Source organism: Eschrichtius robustus, chromosome 2, assembly GCF_028021215.1.
Source record: "Eschrichtius robustus isolate mEscRob2 chromosome 2, mEscRob2.pri, whole genome shotgun sequence".
In the NCBI taxonomy this organism is placed as follows: domain Eukaryota; kingdom Metazoa; phylum Chordata; class Mammalia; order Artiodactyla; family Eschrichtiidae; genus Eschrichtius; species Eschrichtius robustus.
The window spans coordinates 68307893-68330514 of record NC_090825.1 but is presented as its reverse complement, the minus strand read 5'-3'; the positions used below and the strand labels follow the sequence as shown (position 1 = coordinate 68330514).

The 22622-nt window shown below is 36.4% G+C and overlaps 2 pseudogenes; both read right to left on the bottom strand.

The window, feature by feature from the left end:
- Window positions 1-13711: 13711 nt before the first annotated feature.
- On the bottom strand, window positions 13712-15023 carry LOC137758866 (phenylalanine--tRNA ligase alpha subunit pseudogene; annotated as a pseudogene).
- Window positions 15024-15037: 14 nt separating this feature from the next.
- On the bottom strand, window positions 15038-15728 carry LOC137758865 (tubulin beta chain-like; annotated as a pseudogene).
- Window positions 15729-22622: the final 6894 nt, after the last annotated feature.

The following is a 22622-nucleotide window of genomic DNA, read 5'->3' as shown; positions in this document are numbered from 1 at the left end:
GCAGAAATAACAGACTAGCAACTCAGAGGTGGCACCAGAAAGCTTAGATTTCCCTCCCTGATAAATTCATTTTTAAGGAAAGTAACAATAGAAAATTAAAAATTGGGTAGTAACATTGTGCTCTTCTCTAAGTTTGCAGCTGAAAGAGAGGCATGAAGATAAAAGCCCTGAAAACATTTGGCTCTGTTGCTCTCTCATGAAAAATCATGCTTATAAATTTAGGGTATAAGTAGATTATTTTTTAAATTTAAGACCCCAAAGATGAAGATTTCTTTAGGATTCTTTATTCTTTCCAAATTGTTACCATCTTCATATCTTATTGGACTCTAGCTTCTATGTTCAGATCTTTCAGGTCTTCATATATTGATAACATTTTAAAATCTCTTTTGGAATCTTATACATGCCACTTAGCTGAAAATCCTAGAAGGAAACATTCATACCTTCCCTTGACCACAGGATGCTGATGGAGCTGTAAGTATGTTCACCTCTACTGTGTCATTCAATACTGTAGCCCCTCTGGTTCATCAGAGTTCATGGGGTCTCCAAGAGAAAGTTGCACTGAATCTTCTACAATTCAACATATATGAGCTGTTCTCATCCCACAGGACCAGCTGGAAAGAGAAAAGAGTTAAGCATCTTCACTGACTTAAGATATAATCTGGTCTCCTCTCTCATTTCTTGAATGCTTTTCTATCTACTCTGTAAGTACTAATTGACTGGTTGTTTGATTAACAAATTGTATTTATTTCTTGATTATTCATACTGATGTACTTCCTCCTTCCTCTCCTTCTTTTCCTTGCTCTCCTTCTTTTCTGATCCTCGATACTCTCTATACTTCTGAGCAAGTTGGGAGTACATGTATAAAATTTGCATATATTGGTTTTCCCTCATAAAGGAAATAAGAGTTGCCAGGTTATAAGGAGAACTAATGAGTAATGCATGAGGTATTACAAAGGGAATTTTCTTCCTTCTCATATAAATTTTAGTCCCCCCCAAAAAAGTTCCTGTTGAAATTACTGGATCTTATAAAATAAAGATGAAACCTTATTAAAAACAACAACAACAACAACGAAAACAACAATGAAAAAAAGATTTCTTAAAATGGTTGTCAAGTGAAGCCTAGGTGAGAAATATACTTTGTATTACACAACTTACTACTAAAACAAACAAAAGACATAACGGTTACCACATTATAAAATGGAAAATGAAAAAAAAAAATACTGTTTAGTTTTAGATGTTGTTTAACTTCCTAAAACAATACAGATTGAGATACTAGACACTCATTCTGTACTGCTATTTTTCAGCTTCCAATATCTTTAAAGGCAAAATTTGAAAACTATAATGGTTTGCTTATTGTTGCTGTTGCTTCCACTGTTGTTATTGTGTTTACTGCCTTTATTTGACTAGGGTAACAGGCCTTATTAGACTCTCAGATTCTTAACAGCTTTACTTGAAACTCCATTTTACTCAGACTATACCCAGAGGGTGCTATTTATCCTTTCTGCACCTAAGTACCCTTACAGAGTAGATGAAAAGATCAGTTGCATATAAAATTCCATGGTGACGTATAGGGTCCTATAAAGTGCATTTCAAAAGAATCCTTGTAGAGTGTTTAAAATAGAGGCTATTTTTTATTCTCTGCATGGTATCTATATAACATTTTCTTATGACTATCCTATATTTTTGAACAAATTTATTTTATTCTTTAAAAAAACAATGTAATATAAATTGCTTTATAAATTTAATTTACAAATTGGAACCAAAACTCAAAGTATTACAATGTGTCACAATTTTTCCTGTTAAAATGAATTTATTTCCTTTTTAATGGAGAAATATCACCTTTAAAGTTTCAATAAGAAATTTTAATTCAAGATAGTGGTCTGAAAATTTGTACTTAGAGTTGTTTCCTCCTGAAAATCTCACTGAAGTTACAGTAAATGTATACAAAATGGAATGAATCCAGAAAAACATAGAGAAAATTGTAAAACCACCTTGTCTTATTCTGTTCAGGCTACTATAACAAAAATACCATAGACTGGATGGTTTATAAACAATAAATATTTATTTCTCACAGTTCTGGAGGCTGGAAGTCCAAGATCATGGCACTAGCAGTTTGGTGTCTAGTGAGGGACCACTGCTTAGGATGGCTGACTTTTCACTGTAACCTCACATAGTGAAGGGACAGGGATCCCTCTAGATCTCTTTTATAAGGACACTAATCCCATTTATGAGGGCCCAGACCTCATGAACTAATGACTCCCAAAGACCTCATCTCCTAACACTATCACTTGGGGGTTGGGTTTCAACATGCATTCTTAAGAGACACAAACATTCAGACCACAGCATACCTGAACAAGTATTTTTTTGTCCCATAAATCTTTAGATACTTTAAAGCAGATGGAGGTGAGGAATAAACCAAACTGAAGAAAATCAGAGACCAAAATAGGCACAGAAAAATCTCCAATAAGTACAGAACACATTCTGCTCAATGAACCCAACTACATTTAGAATTAGCAGGTTCAGAGGATTGTATCCTATAGAGTAGCTAGTGGAGTGTAATTTTTTTCTTTAAAAGTGGTATTCCTTCAGAAAAGTAAAGATCCACTAGGGAATAGAGGAGGATTCTAAGTATACAGGTCAGTGCTTCAGAACAAATCTCATCTTAATTTGTCTATGGAGAAGGTGACAGATTATTGCAACCACTCCATATTTGCAGCTAAGTAAAACCTTTTCTGAAATATGTACAAAGGGGTTCTATGTAGATCTTATATTCCAAGGAGAAGACTACTGGGGAAATAGACTAGAAGATGAGTCAATCAATTTCATTAATCATCCTAACCTCCATCCATAAATAGAGATGGAAATTGAAAAATTAGCAGTAAAAAATAAAATAAAATAAGATAGAAGGTGTAAAATGGACAAACTGAACTTACAGCGGAGAAAGAAGAAATAATTTTGGAAATATCGTATAATATTTAAAATTCTCATAAATATTCTTAGATTAGAGAAGATAGCACATCCTTAAAGCAAGATCAGGTTGTTATTCAAAGGCAGAAAAAAATAATCAAGAAAAAGGAAGGATTTCTGGAAATTAAAAGTATTTTAATATGACATTTGGCTTCCACTCTGGAGTATAGAAGGCTAAAAGGAGTGCCACTCTCATCCTTATAATGTAAAAGACCCAGATTAACTTTCAAATTAATGATTTCTTTTCAAACCCATTGGAGAGCTGAGGTCTCAGAGCAAAGAAGTGGCCTCAAATCTAAGGAAAGACAGGTATCTGTTGGGAGAGAGGAGATGAGCTCACATACTTGCCCAAGGAATATAAACCAGATACCTGTAAAAGAATTCATCCAGAATAGTTGATGGATTAATTTAGGCCAAGTGTAGTGTGTTGGGCAGTGTGAAGCCCTTGGAGAATCACAGATTGGGGAAATACCATTCTTTCGTAGGTTCTCAATGAACAAAACCTATCAGATCTTCACAGAAAATATAAGGAAGACCACTAACAAAGTGTTCAGTATGGTATAGATCTGGGAGAGGAAAACAGCATCTATGCAGGCAGGACACGAGATTACACCCAGACCTTTCACCCCTACCTCTCTTGTATTTCTTCTATATAATTTGTGAAGAGAAGGGCAACAAACACTGTTATCCTAAGGTTTAAAACTCATTGTAGCTAAGGAAGGGGAAGGGAACAGGTAAAAATATTCCTGGATGAGTGGTGGGAATAGGCACTAGGCCCACAACTACAGCCAGGGCATCTAATCAGCTGGCTAGTTCCCCTTTTGTTCTCCTTCTCAATTTTCTGTTTCCATGTAAAAGACAAATAAAAGATCCACCACCCCCCCAAAAGAAAACAGTGAATGCCACACCCTGACACACAGGGATATGGAGCTTGCCTAAAAAGGAGGTTTAATCAGAACAACAAAGAATGTTCAATCCCCACATTCCCTCCCACCACCAAGTTACCAAGCATTGAATGAGAAGTAACAGGGGAAAACTGTTGGAGAGGAATAAGAGAAGAACACAAAAAACTCTCTGAGGCACAGGAGAAAGGGAAAACTTAAAACTCAGAGCCAAACAGGCAGTGCTTCAGAAGACTGACCCAACCCTAAACACAGGTTATCACTACAGAAATTTAAAGAGTATGGTGTCCTGAGAATAATCATAACAGCAATAAATCTCAAACCCAGCTGATCTCCCCAACCAGTAAGACAATGATTGCCAGACTGAATGAAAATCCAAGAGCCAAAAATATGCTGTCTATAAGAATCCCACTTCAAATATAAATACATAGATTAAAAGAAAAGGAAAGCAGAAAGATGTACCAAGAAACACTAACCAAAATAAAGATAATACTTTATTATAAAGCAACATCTTTAAAGATGATTACTATACTAATATCAGACAAAGTAGCTTTCAGTTCAAAGAAAATTACACACACAAAGAAAATCACAGGCAAAGGAGGACATAATATAATGATGAAGTGGTCAATTCTCCAAGAAATATAGTAATCTTAACTCTGAATGTACCTAAATAGGAAGCTTCAAAAAAAAAGGTAAAAGTGAAAAAAGAAACAGAAAAATTTCAATAATAAAGAGTTCAATACTCCTTTCTAATTAATTGATAAGACAATTGCAGAGAAACTTCACTCGACAAAATCACAACAAGCTTTCTTTTCAAGTATATACGGAACATTCATCAATACCAACCTTATTCTGCATCATAAAACAGCTCAACAAATTCATAAAGATTGGAAATCACATGAAGTATGTACTTGGAACACAAGAAAATTAAAAGTCAATAAAGCTAAAATATATGGAAAATCCACAAAGTTTTGAAATTAACTCACTTCTAAATAACTTATGGTCAAAATACTCAACAGAAAAAATATTTTGAACTGAATGAAAAGTGTAACATACCAAAAAATTTGAGATGCATTAACAGCAGTACATAGAGTAAAACTTATAGCATTAAATGCTTGTATCAGACAAGAAACACCACAAATGAGTGATCCAAATTTCAACCTTAAGAAACTTAAGAGGAGTAAACTAAACCAAACTGAGACATAAGGAAGGAGGGAATAGAGAAGACAATAATGTTAATAAATACAGTAAAATAATAGAAAAAATCCAACAGTTTCAAAACTAGCTTTTGAATGTTTTAATAAAATTCATAAATGTGTACACACTCTGACAAAAAACAAAACACAAACAAAAAAACAAAAACAGAGAAGACACAAATTGCTGAAACAATGAAAGAACAAAAGATAATACTAGAGATCATACATGTGTTAAAACGACCATAATTTAATAGTACTGATATGAACAACTTTATGCCCATAAATGTAACATTTTACATAAAATTGTCATAATTCTTTGAAAAATACAAACTATCAAATCTCACCCAAGAAGAAATAGATAACTTAGATATCTTTTGAATATCTATGTCTTTTTAAGAAACTGAATCTTATGTAAAAGCCTTTGAATAAGGAAAACCCCAACCCCAAATAATTTCACTAGCCAATAATATTATATTGGCTAGCCAATACAATAATAAAGTAAAATAAATTCAAAGCACACACAATATAAAAGTAGAGATAACCATTTTCTTTTTAATTTACTTATTTATTTTTAACATCTTTATTGGAGTTTAATTGCTTTACAATGGTGGGTTACTTTCTGCTGCATAACAAAGTGAATCAACTAAACGTATACATATATCCCCATATCTCCTCCCTCTTGTGTCTCCCTCCCACTCTCCCTATCCCACCCCCTATGTGGACACAAAGAACCGAGTTGATCTCCTCGTGCTATGCTGCTGCTTCCCAAAAGCTATCTATTTTACAGTTGGTAGTGTATATATGTCTGTGCCATTCTCTCACTTTGTCCACGCTTACCTTATCCCCTCCCCATGTTCTGAAGTCCATTCCCTACGTCTGTGTCTTTATTCCTGTTCTACCCCTAGGTTCTACAGAACCTTTTTTTTTTTCTTTTTAGATTCCGTATATATGTGTTAGCATATGATATTTGTTTTTCTCTTTCTGACTTAACTTCACTCTGTATGACAGACTCTAGGTCCATCCACCTCACTACAAATAACTCAATTTCATTTCTCTTTATGGCTGAGTAATATTCCATTGTATATATGTGCCACATCTTCTTTATCCATTCATCTGTCAATGGACACTTATGTTGTTTCCATGTCCTGGCTATTGTAAATAGAGCTGAAATGAACATTATGGTACATGACTCTTTTTGCATTATGGTTTTCTCGGGGTATATGCCCAGTAGTGGGATTGCTGGGTTGTATAGTAGTTCTATTTTTAGTTTTTTAAGGAACCTCCTTACTGTTCTCCATAGTGGCTGTATCAATTTACATTCCCACCGACAGTGCAAGAGGGTTCCTTTGCTCCACACCCTCTCCAGCATTTATTGTTTCTAGATTTTTTGATGATGGCCATTCTGACAAGTGTGAGATACAAGTGATACCACATTGTAATTTTGATTTGCATTTCTCTAATGATTACAGATGTTGAGTATCCTTTCATGTGTTTGTTGGCAATCTGTACATCTTCTTTGGAGAAATGTTTATTTAGGTCTTCTGCCCATTTTTGGATTGGGTTGTTTGATTTTTTCGTATTGAGCTCCATGAGCTGATTGTATGTTTTGGAGATTAGTCCTTTCTCAGCTGCTTCAATTGCAAATATTTTCTCCCAGTATGAGGATTGTCTTTTCATCTTGTTTATGGTTTCCTTTCTTGTGCCAAAGCTTTGAAGTTTCATTAGGTCCCATTTGTTTATTTTTGTTTTTATTTCCATATCTTTAGCAGGTGGGTAAAAAAGGATCTTGCTGTGATTTATGTCATAGAATGTTCTGCCTATGTTTCCTCTAAGAGTTTTATAGTGTCTGGCCTTACATTTAGGTCTTTAATCCATTTTGAGTTTACTTTTGTGTATGGTGTTAGGGAGTGTTCTAATTTCATTCTTTTACATATAGCTGTCCAGTTTTCCCAGCACCACTTATTGAAGAGGCTGTCTTTTCTCCATTGTATATTCTTGCCTGCTTTATCAAAGTTAAGGTGACCACATGTGTGTGGGTTTAACTCTGGGGGTTCTATCCTGTTTCATTGATCTATATATCTGTTTTTGTGCCAGTACCATACTGTCTTGATTACTGTAGCTTTTTAGTATAATCTGAAGTCAGGGAGCCTGATTCCTCCAGCTCTATTTTTCTTTCTCAAGAGTGCTTTTTCTATTCGGGGTCTTTTGTGTTTCCATACAATCTGTGAAATTTTTGGTTCTAGTTCTGTGAAAAATGCCACTGGTAGTTTGATAGGGATTGCATTGAATCTGTAGATTGCTTTGGGTAGTATAGTCCTGTTCATAATGTTGATTCTTCCAATCCACAAACATGCTATATCTCTCCATCTGTTTGTATCATCTTTAATTTCTTTCATCAGTGTCTTATAGTTTTCTGCATACAGGTCTTTTGTCTCCTTAGGTAGGTTTATTCCTAGGTATTTTATTCTTTTTGTTGCAATGGTAAAAGGGAGTGTTTCCTTAATTTCTCTTTCAGATTTTTCTTCATTAATATATAGGGATGCAAGAGATTTCTGTGAATTAATTTTGCATCCTGCTACTTTCCCAAATTCATTGATTAATTCTAGTAGTTTTCCAGGAGCATATTTAGGATTCTCTATGTATAGTATCATGTCATGTGCAAACAGTGACCGCTTTGCTTCTTCTGTTCCAATTTGGATTCCTTTTATTTCCTTTTCATCTCTGATTGCTGTGCCTAAAACTTCCAAAACTACGTTGAATAATAGCAGTGAGAGTGGGAAACTTTGTCTTGTTCCTGATCTTAGTGGAAATGATTTCAGTTTTTCACCACTGACAAAAATGTTGGCTGTGGGTTTGTCTTATATGGCCCTTATTATGTTGAGGTAAGTTCCCTCTTTGCCCACATTCTGGAGGGTTTTTATCATAAATGTGTGTTGAATTTTGTGGAAAGCTTTTTCTGCATCTATTGAGATGATCATATAGTTTTCCTCCTTCAGTTTGTTAATATGGTGTATCACATTGATTGATTTTTGTATATTGAAGGATCCTTGCATTCCTGGGATAAACCCCACTTGATCATGGTGTATCATCCTTTTAATGTGCTGTTGGATTCTGTTTGCTAGTATTTTGTTGAGGATATTTGCATCTATTTTCATCAGTGATATTGGCCTGTAGTTTTCTTTTTATTGTGACATCTTTGTCTGGTTTTCGTATCATGGTAATGGTGGCCTCGTAGAATGAGTTTGGGAGTGTTCCTCCCTCTGGTCTATTTTGGAGGAGTTTGAGAAGGATAGATGTTAGTTCTCTAAATGTTTGATAGAATTCACCTGTGAAGCCATGTGGTCCTACGCTTTTGTTTGTTGGAAGATTTTCAATCGCAGTGTCACTTTCAGCGCTTGTGACTGGTATGTTTATATTTTCTATTTCTTCCTGGTTCAGTCTCAAAAGGTTGTGCTTTTCAAAGAATTTGTCCATTTCTTCCAGGTTGTCCATTTTATTGGCATATAGTTTCTTGTAGTAATCTCTCATGATCCTTTGCATTTCTTCAGTGTCAGTTGTTACTTCTACTTTTTCATTTCTCATTCTGTTGATTTGACTCTTCTCCCTTTTTTCTTGATGAGTCTGGCTAATGGTTTCTCAATTTTGTTTATCTTTTCAGAGAACCAGCTTTTAGTTTTATTGATCTTTGCTATTGTTTCCTTTATTCCTATTTCTTTTATTTCTGATCTGATCTTTATGATTTCTTTCCTTCTGCTAACTTTGGGGTTTTTTTGTTCTTCTTTCTCTAAATGCTTTTGGTGTAAGGTTAGGTTGTTTATTTGAGATATTTCTTGTTTCTTGAGGTAAGATTGTATTTCTATAAACTTCCCTCTTAGAACTGTTTTGCTGCATCCCATAGGTTTTGGGTCATCATGTTTTCATTGTCATTTGTTTCTAGGTATTTTTTGATTTCCTCTTTGATTTCTTCCGTGATCTCTTGGTTATTTAGTAGTGTATTGTTTAGCCTCCATGTATTTGTATTTTTTACATATTTTTTCCTGTAATTGATATCTACTCTCATAGCATTGTGTTTGGAAAAGATACTTGATACGATTTCAATTTTCTTAAATTTACCAAGGCTTGATTTGTGACCCAAGATAAGATCTATCTATCATAACATAGTATAAGATATGTTCCATGTGCACTTGAGAAGAAAGTGTATTCTGTTGTTTTTGGATGGAGTGTCCCATTACATATCAGTTAAATCCATCTTCTTTAATGTATCACTTAAAGCTTCCGTTTCCTTATTTATTTTCATTTTGGATGATCCGTCCATTGGTGCAAGGCAGTTGTTAAAGTCCCCTACTATGATTGTGTTACTATCGTTTATCCCTTTTATGACTGTTAGCATTTGCCTTATGTATTGAGGTGCTCTTATGTTGAGTGCATAAATATTTACAATAGTTATATCTTCTCCTTGGATTGATCCTTGGTCATTATGAAGTGTCCTTCTTTGTCTCTTGTAATAGTCTTTATTTTAAAGTCTATTTTTTCTGATATGAGAATTGCTGCTCCAGCTTTCTTTTGAAAGAAAGAAAGCTTTTTCCATCTCCTTTCTTTCAGTCTGTATGTGTCCCTAGGTCTGAAGTTGGTCTCTTGTACACAGCATATATATGGGTCTCATTTTTGTATCTATTCAGGCAGTCTATGTCTTTAGGTTGGAGCATTTAATCCATTTACATTTAAGGTAATTATCGATATGTATGTTCCTATTACCATTCTCTTAATTGTTTTGGGTTTGTTATTGCAGATGTTTTCCTTCTCTTGTGTTCCCTGCCTAGAGATGTTCCTTTAGCATTTGTTGTAAAGCTGGTTTCGTGGTTCTGAATTCTTTTAGCTTTTGTTTGTCTGTAAAGGTTTTAATTTCTCCATTGAATCTGAATGAGATCCTTGCTGGGTAGAGTTATCTTGGTTGTAAGTTCTTCCTTTTCATGACTTTAAATATGTCCTGCCACTCCCTTCTGGCTTGCAGAGTTTCTGCTGAATGATCAGCTGTTAACCTTATGGGGATTCCCTTGTATGTTATTTGTTGTTTTTCCCTTGCTGCTTTTAATATTTTTTCTTTGTATTATAGTTTGATTAATATGTGTCTTGGCATGTTTCTCCTTGGATTTACCCTGTTTGGGACTCTCTGCGCTTCCTGGACTTGATTGACTATTTCCTTTCCATATTAGGGAAGTTTTCAACTATAATCTCTTCAAATATTTTGTCAGTCCCTTTCTATTTCTCTTCTTCTTCTGGGACCCCTATAATTCGAATGTTAGTGCATTTAATGTTGTCCCAGAGGTCTCTGAGACCGTCCTCAATTCTTTTCTTTCTTTTTCTTTATTCTACTCTGTGGTAGTTATTTCCACTATTTTATCTTCCAGGTCACTTATCCATTCTTCTGCCTCAGTTATTCTGCTATTGATTCCCTCTAGAGAATTTTTAATTTCATTTGTTGTGTTGTTCATCATTGTTTGTATGCTCTTTAGTGCTTCTAGGTCCTTGTTAATCATTTTTTTTGTATTTTTTCCATTCTATTTGCAAGATTTTGGGTCATCTTTACTATCATTACTCTGAATTCTTTTTCAGGTAGAGTGTCTATTTCCTCTTCATTTGTTTGGTCTGGTGTGTTTTTACCTTGCTCCTTCATCTGCTGTGTATTTCTTTGTCTTCCCATTTTGCTTAACTTACTGCGTTTGGGGTCTCCTTTTCTCAGGCCTTAAGTTTGTAGTTCTCGTTCTTTTTGGTGTCTGCCCCCAGTGGGTAAGGTTGGTTCAGTGGCTTGTGTAGCTTCCTCTTGGAGTGGACTGGTGCCTGTGTTCTCATGGGTGGGGTTGGATCTTGTTTTTCTGGTGGGCAGGACCATGTCCAGTTTTTTGGGGGGTGTCTGTGAACTTATTATGATTTTAGGCAGCCTCTCTGCTAATGGGTGGTGTTGTGTTCCTGTTTTGCTAGTTGTTTGGCATGGGGTGTCCAGCAGTGTAGCTTCCTGGTTGTTGAGTGGAGCTGGCTTTTAGCGTTGAGATGGACATCGCTGGGAGAGCTTTTACCATCTCATATTATGTGGAGCCCGGAAGCCTCTGGTGGACCAATGTCCTGAACTTAGCTGTCCCACCTAGGAGGCTCAGGCCTGACACCCGAGCAGAACACCACGATCCTTTCAGCCACACGGCTCAGAGAAAAGGGAGGAAAAAAAAAGAAAGAAAGAAAGAAAAGAAAAGAAAGTTATTAAAATAATAATTTAAAAATATTATTAAAAATAAAAAAATAGAAAAGTAATAAAAGAAAATGAAAGAAAGAAGAGAGCAACCAAATCAATAAACAAATCTACCAATGATAATAAGTACTAAAAACTATATTGAAACAAAAAATCAGACAGACAGAACCTTAGGACAAATGGTAAAAGGAAAGCTATACAGAGAAAATCACACAAAGAAGCATACACATACACACTCACAAAAAGAGAAAAAGGAAAAAATATATAAATATAAAAAAGCAATAGAGCAACCAAATCAATAAACAAATCTACCAATGATAATAAGCTCTAAATACTAAACTTAGATAAACATAAAACCAGAAACAAATTAGATGCAGAAAGGAAACCCCAAGCCTACAGTTGCTCCCAAAGTCCACCACCTCAATTTTGGGATGATTCATTGTCTATTCAGGTATTCCACAGATGCAGGGTACATCAAGTTGACTTTGGAAATTTTATTCACTGCTCCTGAGGCTGCTGGGGGAAATTTCCCTTTCCTTCTTTGTTGGCAGAGATTCTGGTGTTCAGCTTTGGATTTGGCCCCGCCTCTGCATGTAGGTCACCTGAGGTCATCTGTTCCCCACCAAGACGGGACAGGGTTAAAGTAGCAGCTGATTAGGAGGCTCTGGCTCACTCAGGCCAGGGGGGAGAGAAAGGCATGGAATGCTGGGTGAGCCTGTGGCGGCAGAGGCTGGCATGACATTGCAACAGCCTTAGGTGTGCTGTGTGTTCTCCTGGGGAAGTTGTCCCTGGATCACGGGACCCTGGCAGTGGCGGGGTGCACTGGTTCCCGGGAGGGGAGGTGTGGATAGTGACCTGTGTTTGCACACAGGCTTCTTGGTGGCTGCAGCAGCAGCCTTAGTGTTTCATGCCTGTCTCTGTTGTTTGCGCTGATAGCCACGGCTCATGCCCATCTGTGAAGCTCGTTTAGGTGCTGTTCTGAATATCCTCTCCTTGCACACCCCGAAACAATGGTCTCTTGCCTCTTTGGCAGGTCCAGACTTTTCCTGGACTCCCTCCAGTTAGCTGTGGCACACTAGCCCCCTTAGGCTGTGGTCACACAGCCAACCCCAGTCCTCTCCCTGGGATCTGACTTCCGAAGCTGGAGCCTCAGCTCCCAGCCTCCACCCGCCACGGCAGGTGAGCAGACAAGCCTCTCAGCCTAGTGAGTGCTGGTCAGCACTGATCCTCTGTACGGAAATCTCTCCACTTTGCCCTGTGCACCCATGTTGCTGCGCTGTCCTCTGTGGCTCTGAAGCTTCTCTGCAGCCCACCCCCTTCTCCACCAGTGAAGGGGCTTCCTAGTGTGTGGAAACTTTGCCTCCTTCACAGCTCCCTCCCTGAGGTGCTGGTCCCATCCCTATTCTTTTGTCTCTGTTTTTTCTTTTTTCTTTTGCCCTACCCAGGAAATTGGGGAGTTTCTTACCTTTCGGGAATTCTAACGTCTTCTGCTAGCGTTCAATAGGTGTTCTGTAGGAGTTGTTCCACATGTAGATGTATTTTTGATGTATTTGTGGGGAGGATGGTGATCTCCATGTCTTACTCCTCTGCCATCTTGAAGGTCCCCCCAAGATAATCATTTTCTATTCACAGATGAAATAATTTTCTGTGTGGAAAATCTGAAAAACTCAGATATTTTTCTAGAATTAATAGAGTTTATCAAGTCTTAGTAAATAAAGTCGACCTAAAAATATCAATTTTATTCCTACCTACTGGCAAGAAGCAATTGGAATTTAAAAAAATAAATTTCATTTACTGTAGCACTAAATAAAATTGAAAGATTAGGTAAAAACCTAACAAAAATATGTTCAGGTTCTGTGTGTTGAAAACTATAAAGCACAAATGAAAGTAATTAAACAACAAATAACTGAAGAGATATACCATGTTCTTAGACAGGAAAACTCAATATTTTTAGGAAATAAATTATCCACAATTTGATCTGCAGATTCAGTACAACCCTAATTAAAATTCCAGCATGATTTTTGTAGATATCTTATGGGTGAGTGTAAAATTTATATGGAAAGACAAAGAAACTTGAATTGACAAAAATGACTTTAAAACTGAAGAACAAATTTGGAAGATTCACACATTTCAATTTAAGTATTTACTTGAAAGCTACACTAATCAAGACAGTGTGGTATTGGAAAGAAGATATATCCACAGATTGATGGAACAGAATTAGACTAGAAAATAGATTTCCCCAAATTTATTCAATAGAAATTTTTTTAACAAAGTTAGAAAGCCGTCCACTAGACGCCTCCTTCTCCCCTTTTTCCTCTTCCATTTTTCTTCTACCCCACCAACCGCCCCCCCACGGCCCCCCCCAACAAATTATATTATCTATACCTGAATCCCAGTTCGGCCGTTCAGGTGGTACAAGGGACGACTACCACCATCTGCAGGTTCATCTTAGGCTCACCAGCTCCCAGACACTGCTGATGCCACATTTGATTATAGTCAGGTGCTCCAGGGAGAGGCCCCAGGAAACAACTGACAGGTTCTCGGGGAGCCCCATGGGCAGCAGCATCTCAGGGAGGAAGAGCCTGGAGCTCCGGACCTCCACCCACTTCTTTAGGCCTTGGTGGTAACTGAACGCCTCCTCTCTGGGCTCTGTGTAGGGGTTGTAGGCTGCCTCGAAGCAAATGATACCAGCTTGGTGAAGAACTCCTTCATGATGTCCACGAGATGGCCTGGGATGAGGTGGTGGTCAGCCACAATGCCCTCCATCTGGTGGAACTCGGTCAGGTGCGAGTCCTCCAGGTCTCGTTCCAGAATACACGGTTGGTGGTTAGGTTCTTGGCGGGGCACAATGGACTCGCTCAGGGTGGAAGCGGCGGAGCACACTGAGCTGACGGACGTGGTGCGTGTGTTCGCGCAGCAGGCTTTTTCCGCCTCGTCCTGCTCCCTGAAGTCCCGGTTGCTCCCCCATGAGTGGCGGCCAACCTAGGACCGGGCCCGCTTGACCTGTTGGACGTAGTCCACTGGCAGCTGCAGGGCCTCTGCTGGATATCCCAGGAAGAAGGTGTCATGCTAGTCGTGTGCTGAGTGCCGCTGGGGCTGGAAGAGGGCATCAAAAATAAAAACTCCAGAAGGATTGCTTGAGGAGATGGTCTGTTGGCAACGCTGTGAACCTCAACTCCAGAAAGATCAGCCGGAGCTGGGTGCAGACCTTGAGTAGGGTGTGCAGGTGTCCGCTGTTGTGGAGGATCCTGGGGGCTGAGAAGTTGTAGGGCTTAAAGGGCGGTCCCACTCAGAGCTGCTGGAAATCATCTCTGGGGCCAGTTCCACCTCCTGCTTGGAGATGCTGGTGCTGAAGACGCTGCCTTTTCTTACCCAGCAGGTTACTTCAGGGTTACTTCAGTCAGCAGCTTCCTGTTCCTGAGCTCGCTTCTCTCCTCCTTGTCTGCCCTCCCGGGACCAGGTGAAGCCGCCACTGCACCTCATCCTCTACGCTGTCCACCACTCTGAACAACCGGGGCTTATTGGGCACGCCTTTGTCCAGTCGGAGCCGCTTGTTGGACAAGGCCTTGCTGAAGCCTGTTTTGTCGCTGGGCAGTCACAGGAGTTGCCTCTGGCCAGGCCTTGGGGCAGAAGGGGCAAGACATGTTAAGAAACACCCAGGGCTCCTGGCTGCCCTCTCCGGCGTCGTCCTCGCCCTTGGCTGTAGGCTCCCACCATCCGATTGGAATAGTTTAAGAAATATTATGTATTGTGCTGTTGCCAGTGAAGATGGCAGACATTTTTAGGCCCCTGGGGCGGAATGTCACAGACAGATGTCTTCACAATGTTGGCCATCCACTGGACAGAATAGCTGCTCTTGTTTTGGACGTTAAGCATCTGTTCGTCCACCTCCTTCATGGACATGCAGCTTCTGAGCACGATGGCCACAGTCAGATAGCAGCCATGGCAGAGGCCACAGGCGGCCATCATATTCTTGGTGTCTGACATCTGCTGGGTAAGCTCCGGCATTGTCAGGGCCCAGTACTGTTGGCTTCCCTGGCTGCTTAACACAGCAAAGCCGGCATGAAGAAGTGCAGGTGGGGGAAGGGGACCTTGATCATGCCAGCTTGCGCAGGTCAGCATTGAGCTGGCAGGGGAAGGACAGGCAGGTAATGACCCCACTCGTGGTGGCCAACTCCAGGTGGTCGAGGTCATTGTAGGTGGGCGTGGTCAGCTTTATGGTTCTGAAGCAGACGTAATGGAGAGCATCATTCTCAAAGCAGTAGGTCTCATCTGTGTTTTCTACCAGCTGGTGGACCAAGTACGTGGTATTGTAGGGCTCCACCATCCTATCCGACACCTCAGGCAAGGGCGCCACGCTGAAATGTTCATGTTCCTATCTAGATATGCCTCCTGGATCTTGCTGATGAGGAGCGTACCCATCCACCCAGGGAGTGGGTCATCTGGAAGACATGCAGGCAGTCACAGCTCTTAGCCTCCTTCTTCAGGACATCTTAATAATGAAAAATTACTTGTAGTTCTAAATGAAAAATATAAAACTCTAAAACATCTACAAAATGTTCTTTTTAGAAGAAATTATAGGAGAAAATTTACCTGACTGTGGTTTAGGCAAAGAGATATTAGATACAACACCAAAAGCATGATCTATTTAGGAAAAGAAAAGATAAATTGAACTTTTTATAAATATAAATTGAAAATTTTAAAATCAAAATTACTGTTCTTCAAATGATACTACTAAGTAAATGGAAAGACAAGAGACACGCTCAAAGAAAATATTTACAAATCAAATTTCCATTTCAGGACTTGTTTCCAGAATATAAAAATAAATCTAAATCTCAAAACTCAGCAATAAAAATCAACAAACAATATGTGGGAAAGATCTGAAGATAGGTGTCACCAAAGAAGATGGAGATATGGCAAATAAGCATATGAAAAGATGCTCAACATTATCATTAGGGAGTTGCAACTTAAAACTTCAGTGAGGTAACTATACACCTATCAAAATGCCAAAACAAGAAAACAAAGTAACAATAACAACACTGGCAATACCAAGTGGTGCCAACGATGCAATCCCCTAGAAATCTCATACATTTCTATTAGAAATGCAAAACTCTACAGCCACATTGGAAAACATTTTGGCAGTATTTTATAAAGTTGAATGTGCTTCTATTTACCATATGACCCAGCAGTATTACTCCAAGGCAAATGAAAACGTACGTCCACACACACACACACACACACGCACACTAAATATTTATAACAACTTTATTCACAGTCACCAAATATTGGAAACAAAACAAATGTTTCTCAACCAGTGAATGGATAAACAAACTTTTGTATATTCTAACAAATAGATGACTCCCAAATCTTCAATGTAACTGGCTAAGTGAATGAAGTTAGACACCAAATATTATATATTGTATGATTCCATTAATATATGCTATTTTGGAAAAGGCAATACCATAAGGATAGAAAATTAGATCAGTTGGTGCCACACATTGGGTTTTGAGAGGGAGAGGATGAATATAAAGAGACTGTATTTGGGATGGAACTGTTCTTTGTGAAACTGTAGTGGTGAATATACAGTTCTATAAATTTGTCAAAACCTGTGGAACCATACATCACAGAGTGATTTTTATATACAATTTTAAATTTAAAAAATCAGGATTGTGAGATAGTTGGAGTGTGACAAAATAACTGAAACTCCAATTGAGTCAAATAACCATACTGAAGGGGATGGGAAAAAAAAAAGAATCTCGTTTTAAATAATTTTGGAAAGTAGTGTTTTGACCAGATATTGTAAGGGTAAATGTATAAAGAAATGTATCCAAACACTCTAGTTATTAAATGTGTTTCTCCCTTGGATATGGCTTAACAAATCTAAAACTATTGTTATAAGAGGGTTGAACAAATAAGTAAATTTTTTGTACATGATGAGAGACAGGTTTCTGACTTTTGGTGGGGGGAGTTATAAATAACTAAATGGGGAAAATCAGAATAAACCCTGCAGTGCTGGATCGGAGTAAGTATCAGTACAGACATATAGATGATAAGTGACAGATTACACACATACATGCATACATAATTATTGATGTGTACTTATGCAGGAATTGGTAAATATATATTCCTAGATCTTTTCACTAAGAAGAAATAGAAGCAATAACAATAAGTACACCTAATGTCCAGATCTTGGTTTCTAAATATAATTTTCCAATAAAAAGATTCAAGGGTCCTTGGTGAAACTATTGATTTCAGGGCTGTGGGAAGAAAAATACAAGATGAGCCTAGAGCATCTAGCAGTATCAGAGACGAATACATTTAATGAAAAGTAGACGGAGGCATGTTAAAAGGACACAGGAGTCAACCTGAAAGAGCTCTCAATGGACAAAGCTTCTGGAACAACTTGAGCAACAAAATATGGAATGACAGAATAGGATTATAACCCCCAAATAAAATAAATATGCATGAGTCCATATGTATAAATAAATAACTGAACAAATAAATGGGGAGAAAGCACATCTCTTCCTTATAGAAGAATAGATGTAGGAGGAGTGAGGGATAGAGAAAATCATCATTAGAACACTACAGTAATAACTGCTACAGGCAAGATCCTCAGTGGGTGATAAAATTAGTGAACATTTAAGCAGAAGTTGTTATATTTGTATTGTCAAAATATTTCCCCCCAATTATTTAGTAATTAAAAAAGGAATAATAGTGACTTTATAATGTAGAATCCTCAAAGATACATACTTCACCAAGGTAAGGTAGTATCAGAAATATTTGTCAACATAATGTATACCTTAATATGGTGCACTGAGAGCCATCACTTCTGTAGTACCCTTCCCCAAAATGTATTACAGCATACAAAGAAGAGCAACAACAAAAATAGGCAAAGCCAGACTTCTCTTTGAAATTATTCCATGGTATGCAACAAAGGAGAAATTTCCCCAGAATTTTGATGGAAATTAATTTTGAACTCAGAATTATATAACTAGCAAAAATTAAGATGGAAAGGACAAAAAAGACATGCAGGGTCTTGGAGAGTTCTGTGATGAGAAAATACTAGACAAACTAAAATTGAGGGACATTACAAAAATAAACTGGCCATTGCTTTTCAGAATGTTCAAGGTCTTGAACTATATGAAAAGACCAGGGAACTTTCACAGATAAGTGATATAACAACTAAATACAAGGTGAGAACCTGGATTGTATCCTGGAACAGAAAAAGTCTATTAGTTGGGGGGAAAAAAAGGTAAACTGTGCACAAATTCCACTGTTTAATAGTACTGAACCAAAGTTAGTTTCTTAGTTTCATTAACAGTACTGAATCAAAGTTAGTTTCTTAGTTTCATTAATAGTACTGTACCAAAGTTACTTTCTTAGTTTTGGTAATTGTCCTATATTATGTAAGATAAATATTCACAAAGGAAAACTTAGAGGATACAATGGAACTGTCTAGTATTTTTGCAACTCTGTAAGTCTAAAATCATAAGATTGATCTTTTTTAAGTTTTAAAGTTTTGTAGGATAACATTGAGAAAATTTTCCTAAACCAAGAGCAAAAGTCAATGATGTGAAAAATATCACAGAAAATTCATGAATATAAAATAGCAATCCAAGTAGGTCCAACAATCAGAAAGAAAATCATAAAGGAAATATTAGAAACAAATTATCAGAATTTGGAAACAATATGCGCCATCTGATTAAATGTATCCACTAAATGTCTCACAAATAAATGTTAAAATCCCTTTTCCTAAAGGCACAACAGATTTTCAAATCCCATGGACAAAGAGAAGTTTGCATAAGTTTTGAGAAATAATAGCACACAAAGAAGAGCAACAATAAAAATAGGCAATGACAGACTTCTCTTTGAAGTTATTCCATGGTATGCAACAAAGGAGAAATTTCCCCATAATTTTGATGGAAATTAATTTTGAACTTAGAATTATATAACTAGCAAAAATTAAGACGGAAAGGACAAAAAAGATATTTGTAGACATGCAGGGTCTTGGAGTGTCTGTTATCATATTTGTCATTTCCAGAAAAAGATATCCCTTGAACATACGCTCCAGTAAAATGTAAAAGGAGTCAAGAAAACGAAAAATGAAGAACAGCAATTCCCACTGAAAAACATTCCAGGAACAAATGGGCAAGCCCTTTAGAAGCAGTCAGTGTTATATAGAACAGTATCAAAATACTATGATAAAGAATCTGGAAAATGTCATGGGTGTTATGAGGATATTTTATGATTCTTTTGCCAACTCTAAAAAATCAAAAGTAATCTGCACAAAATTATAATCCAAATTGAAGCAAAAAGAAAATGCAACTTGAGTTTTAGTATAAGAAAATTTAATACATTTATTTATTTATTTATTATTAATATAAATAAAGAGGGAGAGGAAACTTTGGGAGGTGATGGGTATGTTTATGGCATTGATTGTGGTGATGACTTGACAAGTATATACTTACCTGCAAACTCATCAAGATGTATACATTACATATGTACAACTTTTTCGTGTCAGTCGTACCTCGATAAACTGGTTAAAAAACGTGATAAATTTAACTTAAAGATAAATTGCTCCTTTTAAAAAATTTTTGCAGTTTTTGTACCATTTTGCTTATGTTTCTCTATACTTGTTCTTTCTTCTCTATGCGCTTTGTAACAAACAATATTTACATGAAAATGTAAATACTCTTTATTTGTTTCAATGTTAGAATCAAACTGTAACAAAACATGGGTATTTTAATTTTTATAAGAGGACAAACTGTAAATTTGATAAACCATATCAATGGAATTTTAATGGTCTGAGTATCTTAAGCTGGAACGTAGAGTTAGGGAGAATTTGAGTAGGTAAATATAAGGACACTAGCGTTTTTAAAAATCTTACATGGGGGTGTCTGTCTTCATTTAGAGAGATAAGAAACAGATTTACATATATTATTTAAAATTAAATTATAAATATATGAAAAATTAAAAATAATTTAGTAACAATAGGATAGAAAAGGTAAAAAAAAAAAATTCCCTAAGGCAAAATCCATCATATTTCAGTAGAGGAAATACATACAAATAGTTTAAAATTGATAAATCAAGAAAGAAAAATAAAATGATATCCTTTAGAATTTCATTGAAAATTACCAGACCTAAAATGGAAACTTCTAAATGCTGTTAAATCAAGGAGTGTTAGAAGAAGTGGGTCAGCGTAATTTTAATTTTCAGTTAATACTCTAATGTAATGGTTTGAATTTTCTTTTTTCTTTTTTTACCATATGTATGAATTATTTTATTAATAATATTTTACTATATCATTTTATAAAATAAATTCAAATTTTCTTATGATGAGTTTTCACTGGAAAAATATAATTTCTATTAAGTCTGCTATTTATTTTAAACTTGCTTGACCTATGGTTTTCTTTTGAAAAAAGCACAATTGAGAGGAATTACTGTACAGCATATGAAAATAGTGGTATAAAATAAAAGAAAATATATATAGAAAGACTAAATGGGACTTAACCATACAATTTTACATATATTCTGTGGCAAAAATCTTATAGTCTTCAGAGTGAGTTATTCTACAGCATTAAAAATATTTCCTCAAAATTTTGCTATATAACAAAAATAATTTAATTTAATTTAATTTAATTTATAATGCTAAGAGAGTGATGTGAATTCTGATATTTCACAGTAACATAAATGAAATGTAACACATCAGATTTGGTGATCTTTTAATTAATTACTTAAAATTGAATATCTTTTCCAACTGCATAAACTAAATAACTAAAATTCAGCACAAAGTAAAGAAAATCTATTGAGAAAAAATAAATCAGTTAAAAATGTCACAGATTTCTTTATCGTACTTGTAAAACTCAATAAAACAAAGATTTCTGATCTAATTTTTATAAACTTGAGTAGACATATAAACATATGATTTTACAAACTTGTTTATGCCATTGGTAAATGTATTTCATTTTCATCTCTTCTGAGTTCTCTGCATGACGCCTAAAGAGTGAACTAAGGCCAAGCAAATCATACTGAACAGAACAAGGGCAAGACACAAGCAAACGTTTAATGAGGGTATTTTGTTTCCAAATAATCCATAGTGAGTAGTCCTATGAAAGTAGATGGCAAAATGTACTCACAAAGAACTGGGGATTTTTTGAGTAAAGTATGTTACAAAGAGTCAAATTGTTATTCATCCTATAAATGAAAGAGATTAGTTCACATCTCTGATGAGAAATATAGAATACTATATAAAATTAGATTAACTTTTTTGTTTATTCAGTTAATGCTATTCAAAGCCTACTAGATGAGTAGATTCATTTCTGAATGCTGAGTATATTATTAGTGAACAAACTCTGACAAGAGTCTATAACCTGGTATGAGTAACACAAAATAAACAGTTAAACAGATAAATCATTTAATTAGAGGTGAAGAGACAAAGGCATGATGCTATATTTCCTAAATATTATGAAGAAACAGTAGTATGAATAGTGAATAATAAGGGCAAGTGTCTATACTGGTGGTAAGGTAAGGCTTTTCTGAGGAGAAGATATTTAATTTGAGGCACGAAAAATGGAGGCAAGCTAGTTATGTAAGAAATGAGGGGACTGAGGTGAGTAGGAAATTAATTTTAGAAGGGGGGACATCATATGCAAAAACTCAGCAGTGGGAGAAATACACTGACCTTTTTTGGTGTAGTAAAGAAAGCAAAAGAAATTGAGAGCGAGAAAATAACAGTTCTGTACATTTAAACAACATATGTGAACAGTATAGAGTGTGTGTGTGCACGTCTGTGTATGTGTCTGCATTGTAAATACTGAGAGCAGTTATAATTAGTGTTTTTATTAAGATTTTCTCAACTTTGAAATTCCTAGTTTATTTATTCTGAGTTTGGATATACCCCACCACACCACCATTTCTCTTTCTTATCCTCTCTTAATCATGGAATATATGATTCTTGTAACTGCCACTTATTTTATAACAATGGAAATAAAAGGAAGATTTTGTTTTAATCAGACATTTTAAAGTTTGCGCTACATGTCATTGTCAGGACATAGTTGCGTTTACAGAGCAATTACTTGGTGCTTAATACTTTGCGAAATGTCATTGATATAGGTGTAGTACAGAAATATCTTTAGGAGCTAGTGTGAATGTGAGAGCCAAATAACAAAAACGGTGGATTGACTACTGCTTTAGTTGTTATTATTGTGAAATTTGATAGAGGCCAGTCATTCATCATGCTATCAGGAGATATTCCTTGTGCTTTGTTCAAAGGAGTTAGAGAATAAGAATGGAATATAAGAGGTAAAAATCAGTGAA